This window comes from Choloepus didactylus, chromosome 23 (genome assembly GCF_015220235.1).
Source record: "Choloepus didactylus isolate mChoDid1 chromosome 23, mChoDid1.pri, whole genome shotgun sequence".
Classification (NCBI taxonomy): Eukaryota; Metazoa; Chordata; class Mammalia; order Pilosa; family Megalonychidae; genus Choloepus; species Choloepus didactylus.
This window is the reverse complement of record NC_051329.1, coordinates 22435675-22442058: the sequence shown is the minus strand read 5'-3', so window position 1 is coordinate 22442058 and position 6384 is coordinate 22435675. Positions and strand designations below refer to the sequence as shown.

The 6384-nt window shown below is 41.9% G+C and overlaps 1 long non-coding RNA gene across 1 annotated transcript; it reads right to left on the bottom strand.

The window, feature by feature from the left end:
• Positions 1 to 374: 374 nt before the first annotated feature.
• LOC119519529 lies at positions 375 to 4691 on the bottom strand. The gene is made up of 2 exons (XR_005214038.1): positions 4373 to 4691; positions 375 to 578 (listed from the first exon to the last, which is right to left on the bottom strand). It is a non-coding gene; the product is annotated as an uncharacterized LOC119519529 (long non-coding RNA).
• Positions 4692 to 6384: the final 1693 nt, after the last annotated feature.

Sequence of the window (6384 nt, the reverse complement as noted above, 5' to 3'; positions counted from 1 at the left end):
AAGTATGGACAACAGGTAATGATGATCCTTTGGACTGTGTGATAAACAGAAGTTACTTTGGGGGATTCCTGGTGTATATGCCTGATAATAGGAAAGCCATTTGATGGTCAAATTGTAGGTTCAGTTAAAACCCAATATTAAATATAAAACTTATTTCTAAAACTAAGACAAATTTATACAAAAACTAAAACATATTAAATTTATTCAAAAACTAAACATATTAAATTGGTTGATTGAGGAATGGGATATTAGCGGTTGGGCATGAGATGGCTCTGTATAGGAAAGCCATTTGATGGTCAAATTGTAGGTTCAGTTAAAACCCAATATTAAATATAAAACTTATTTCTAAAACTAAGACAAATTTATACAAAAACTAAGACATATTAAATTTATTCAAAAACTAAACATATTAAATTGGTTGATTGAGGAATGGGATATTAGCGGTTGGGCATGAGATGGCTCTGTTTCTTTCAGATTGTGTCTGATTTAGTCCTCCAACCACGATATGATCTCCAGATCCTTTGAGGCTCAGGCTGATGCCTTCAGGTTGCCATTTTTGCAGTTTTCAATGATAGGATCTGCAAGACAAACACAAGTTCTGGAATCACTAGGGAGGCACAGAGATGGTTGGAGGAGGAATCTCACTGGGGTGGGTTGCAGGACCCAGTAGGCACCTTGGACTCTGGAGAGGTGACCTTGGGCCCCTAACACACCCAAGAGTCAGATCCACACAGCCTTGAGGGCCCTTTGCTGCTCTCTGCTGAGGGGGTTGTCTTTTGACATAGACTGGCTGTAAATGCTGCTTGGCTGGGCTGCCTTGAGGTAACTTTCCCCTGAAGAGTGAAACTGATGCAGAGGAAAGGGGAGGGCTCTAGGAATCTGGGATGAAAGGCAGAATACCACATACTTGGGCTGTGTGATGAGCAGGAATTATGAAAGAACAGGGGTGGGAGTGGTGACCCTGCCCCTCCACCCCTACCTTCAGCACAGTCCACTCATAACACGTCCACATTAAAAATGGACAGCTTCCTGGGTCTCTTCCCTTTTCCTCTCTGATAATCATTTTTCTTTCTAAACCTACTATCAAATTTTTCCTGAGCCTTTAAATTTAAAAAATCATTAAGCTTGATAATAGAAAACAAATATATTCTTTACTATATTCAGAGGTATAAAGGTTGCAAAAGACGTCTCTTCCAAAAATATAATAAGAACAGTCATATTGATTTTAATTAATTTTGAAAGTAGGAAATCAATAAAAGGAACATAAGTAACTAATTATCCTACCCCCTTTTACTCATCCCCAGTGATGACTGCATTAAAATTTCCTTCAGGTCTTGTGTGTGTTTGCATTTTACATACAGATAGAAAGCTGGGCCAGGAGAGCTACCCTGGATAACTCAGAGAACACCCTGGAGTGCCTCTGTTCTTATTATGCATTAAATCATGTCCCTCACAAATATGTGTTCAAGTCCTAACTTCCAGTCCTATGGCTGTGAACTCATTTATAAATACAATTATCAAAGATCGTATTAATGAAGGTGAGGAAATTTGGACACAGGAGTAGGAGACAGAAGGAGATAGATGACCAGGTGACAGAGATGAAGATTGAGTTATGGATTGTTGGCAAGCTGCCAGCAGAGAAAGCATGATCCTGTCAGCACCTTGATTTTGGACTTATAGCCTCCCAAAGTGAGAGACAACTGAGTTGTTAATGCAACGAGTCAATAAATTTGTTAGAGCAGCCCTGGCAAGCTAAGATAGCCTTAACTTACCCTTTGCTCAGGAGAATCTAATTTGAGGCAGTCAGGGCCACTCCACACCCTTCATTTCTCTCAGTACTTGACTGATGAAACTCCCTGTTGATCTTAAGGGGATTGGGGGCAAGATTCAGGCATGCAGGACCGAGATATGGAAGAAATCCAAGGACACTCTTCACAAAGAATGCAATGTGAATGGCACTTGGTAGCCATAGAAACACTAGGGCCCTTTCCTCCAAAGTAAGGAGCCATTGCAGGGCATGGCCGCGCACGCTTAGGAGCTAATATGAAATGGGTTTCTGCTCCCTGGAGAGAGGATCTCAGGACGTCCTTCATGTGCCTGCTCTTGCTTTCACCATCCATTTCTTGTCCCTGCCTCCATGTTTATGCTCTTTTATGGCCACCCCAGTGAGCTCTTCAATAACACTGATTTTCCTAAAGTGCCAAAAAGAAAGTCAGGAATCAATGGAGTGCTTGTGAACTTGTGTCCCTTCCTATCTTCATGCTACCCACTCCACTCACATTTCTTCTTCCTCATTCGCCTTTATGTTAATGTATCTTTTCTTCCTAGTAAAATATTATATATACAAGGAGACACCTCCTCTTGAAACACTGTAGAGAGCTATAGAAAAGTGAACACATTTGCATGTTCAGAGCCACCATGTGTAGGAACACACCTGTGAGGGGGGATCCCAGCCCAGAAACCAACTACACAGGTGTCCCCTCTGCAGGGGTAGCCCAAGGTATTGGACTTCCAGCCCAGCATCCTGCCTGATCCATTCAGGGTTACACGAGAATATTCATTGGGTTCAGTAGATTTGGAAATCAGGATAATGCTAGAAAATAGGTGAGGAGGGTGGAGAAAGTTTTATAAATATTGTCAGTCACAATACCTCAACTTCCTTGATGAGACCATGACCTTCAGGGGACAAACATATAAAGAAGGAAAGATGAAATAGGGAAGAGGTACCAAGAGAAGCTTATAGATAAGAAACAGTGATTAAAAAGGATACAGATAAAAGAAATGCATTACATGGAAATTGTCATTCTCTGTATCGGAGTCTTCCGAATCCGTGAAGAAAGCCTCAGAGTGGACTAGGGCAATAACCGTGATGGGGTAACCTTGCAAAAGGAAGGAGGATAGTTATAGTTGAGGGGTGAACTCAAGCCCCTGTTGTTCATGTCAGGGTGTGATCTGATCCCAGGACACAATTCTGTCCTCAAAACTATACACCTTTCCCAGGGTCTTGATGACTTCACCTCTGCCCTGAGGAATCGAGGATCTCCAGGGTCCGTTTTTCAGCCCTCAGGTATCATTACTGTGACCAGGGAGAAATACCCACATCCTCCTTTACCTGGAAGATGGTAGACTGTTTCCATATTGTTCTGTGTGTGATGGAGCCTGTCTTCCCTCTTCCCTCCCTCAATACACCCTGCCCTATCTTTCCATCCTAAGTACTTCCCATTTCCTTTCTGCTTTTCCACCTCTACCATTCATTGTTCTCCAATATGAGATCATTAGAGGAACAATCAAGAGTATATTGCCTCCCTCTCCAACTAATTGATTGATCAATTGTCCAATCCATCCTTTCACAGGGAGCAACTGTCAGAGGCCTGGAGTTGAATCAGGTCTGTGTAGAATAGAGTGACCACCAACCCCTCAAATCAAGTGATAGTCCTGTGCTGGGTATGACCTTAGGTTCATGGAAGACACTTCGTCTTCACAACATCCCTGTAGATTTCCTAGTCATTTAAAGAGCATGAAAGTGAGGTTAGAGATAAGTAACTTGTCCAGATTCCTTTAATCTGCAAGTCAGACAATAAGTGTTTTAGAGGAGGTGTGACCACTTAAGTCAATGGAATCCTCTAGTGTTTTACTAAGCCTTGGAAGGACCTGGAGTGAAAAGCACCTGGACAGGACTGAGGAAAGAAAACAAGAAGAAGCATAGCTGGAGTTTTGGGACATGGACGAGCTTTCTGGCTGGAGCTGTGGGTTCTGAGATGAGAAGTGTCACCCTGGCCCTGCTTCCCAAAGGCTTTGTCCTGGGCATGGTCAGTTCCAGGAGGCCAGCACTGTGGAACTGTGAGCCAGTGTGTGAAGAGAGCTAGCAGCTCCTTCATACAGTTCCTCCAGAATCCCTGCCAGGCCGTGGAAGACAGCAAGAGATCAGTAGACACAAACGTCTGTCAAATGGAAGAAAATTCTAGTTGTATTCTTAATCTCAGGATTGGTATTTGAGTGATAAGTGGAGACTATTAGTTTGTTTGAGTATATGCTTCCCACCAGGAAAAGGAACATGTGCAGTAAGCCTAGAAAACCAAAGGTTTGAGCTTTGGTGGTGGTAGAGGCCTGAAAAGAGCAGAGCTTGTGGGAAAGATTATCTTAAATAGCAAAGGAAGAAAAGATTATTGCAAACACAAAATGCTCAAAACCCATGGTCCTAGTACCTCTATTATATAATTAGAATATGAAAAGAATAAAGCAGAGTTACAAATGTATTTCCTCTACTCTCTGATTTCTTACCCTTTTGCTCACTCTACAAGGGACCAGGTGTAGTACAATTGCTGCTGGCACCTCTTTCCCATTGGATCCGTCCTTGAGTACTGTCACCTACCTGGATTGTCTTCTTCTTCACTGCTTGAGTTGTATCGCTGATCTGCAAGCGAATCTTTAGGAACAGAGACATCCTCAAGAAAATTATTCCACGGAGTGGCACAGCCATCCCTCCCCTCCCCAGTCGAGGTTGCTGGCCACCCAAGATCGCTACACTCTTCCCAGGATTTCAGACCTTCCCTGAGCTCTGTGTAGTCAGAGGCTTTCAATAAGACATAGTAAACAGTTTTCAAATGAGAGCAGGTGAAGGAATCCCCTCTCAACTTCTCACTTCCCCATTTAGTTGGACCATCAAAGCACCTGCCTCCTTTCTTATCACTCTGAAATTCTGACTGTTGTGGGCATGCTCTGTGTTAGGTGAGTTCAGTGAACAGACCTAGTGCCACACCCTGAACAGCTGCCCAGGAGAGCATTTTGTGATGATGAAAATATTCTCTCTGTACTTTTCTGTACCCAAGCTACTAGCACAAAAGGCTATTGAGCTTTTGAAACTTGATACCACCAGAATGTGCTGCAGATGCCCTGGCTGTATAGTACTCAGTAATAAGGATTTAAATCACAGTATTTTCCAAACATTCAAACACATACACACTGAGAATAACATCACATACAATCACATATACACACTCCTTTCACATGTTCGTAAACCCACACCACCTAAACAGAACCCCACTACTCAAGAAGCATAACTCTCATTCTTACCTGGAATGTTGGTTTCCTTTACCACATCCCAATCTTCATTTGCACCTGGAAGCTGGAATTGGAGTGTGTGTGTGTGTGTGGAGGAGCCTCCCTAAACTAAAGCCACCAAGGAAGACCCACGTTTCTTATTTAGATTTTTCCTCAGTGAGTTGTTATCTTGAATACCTACCATTCTTGTTTATTCTTGGGGCCATCTGTAGTTACAGAAAAGAAAACACTGTAAGGGCCGGTGCTTGCTGTGTTAGCACCTGCAGATGGCTTTTGTCCTTTTGTTGATTTTAGAAAACCATTTGAGAATGAGGGTTGAAGTCAAGGAAATGCAAAGCAGATGAGGTGGCATCTGAGGAAAAGACATGAGCTTTTCCTGGATGATTTATCTCTTAACTTCAAGGGGAAAATATTGCTCCTAAGGAAAATGCCCCATATCATATAACTGATGCTGCCATTTGTAATTCCCTCTTTAATCACAGATCAATTAGTAACAGAATCCCATGGAACACTGTCCCCAACAAGGAAATTTTATATATCTTATAAAATGTACATGGTCAGATTTCCATATCTGAATTCTATTGAAAAGAAGTAAACCAAGAAAGCAACAGTTCTATCTCAGATAAAGAAAGGCAACCTTACCTTGGAATTTTCCGGGCCTCCTCTACTTCTTTGGAATGCAGTAGGTCCTCCAGCAGACCCTCATGAGGAGCTAGGAAGACACAGAGGAACAGTCAGTATATTGGGGGTGTTGCTCCTGGGTAACTCAGGGTGCTTTGCTTGATTTGGACAAGGTCAGAGTCATATGGAGATGGGTGGTTAAGAAACATAGAATGAACTGCTGCAGGATGGAAGGAGGATGGAAAAGTGGAGGAGCAGGAACAAATAGGGGGCAGTCCTTGGTGTTGTAGCTACAAACATCCCACAGCAACGTGAATTAGTCAGTCTAAGAACTCTAAGAAAATACATGCTATTTTTCAATGACAGATTATCACTCTTCCTGCCCATTTTGAAGCCCAACAAAAATGCCACTATCACCGTCACATGTTCTAAGGCCATCTTAGCCTCCATGTCTCTCCATATAGTGACACTGCATTTGTCATATGTTACATAGGATGTTGCCTTTGCTTGTACTTAGCATTTTATTTTCTTTCCCAAGTTTAATAAGGTAATTGTTTTAAAGACATATTTGTTAATAATCTTTTATTGTGGGGCTAAATTCAATTCTAGGTTAAACATTCTATTGTTTTTATTCACTAATCCTTTTTCATGAATATAATCAATTTTAGAAGATTTGAAGATACTGAAATAGTACCATTTAAA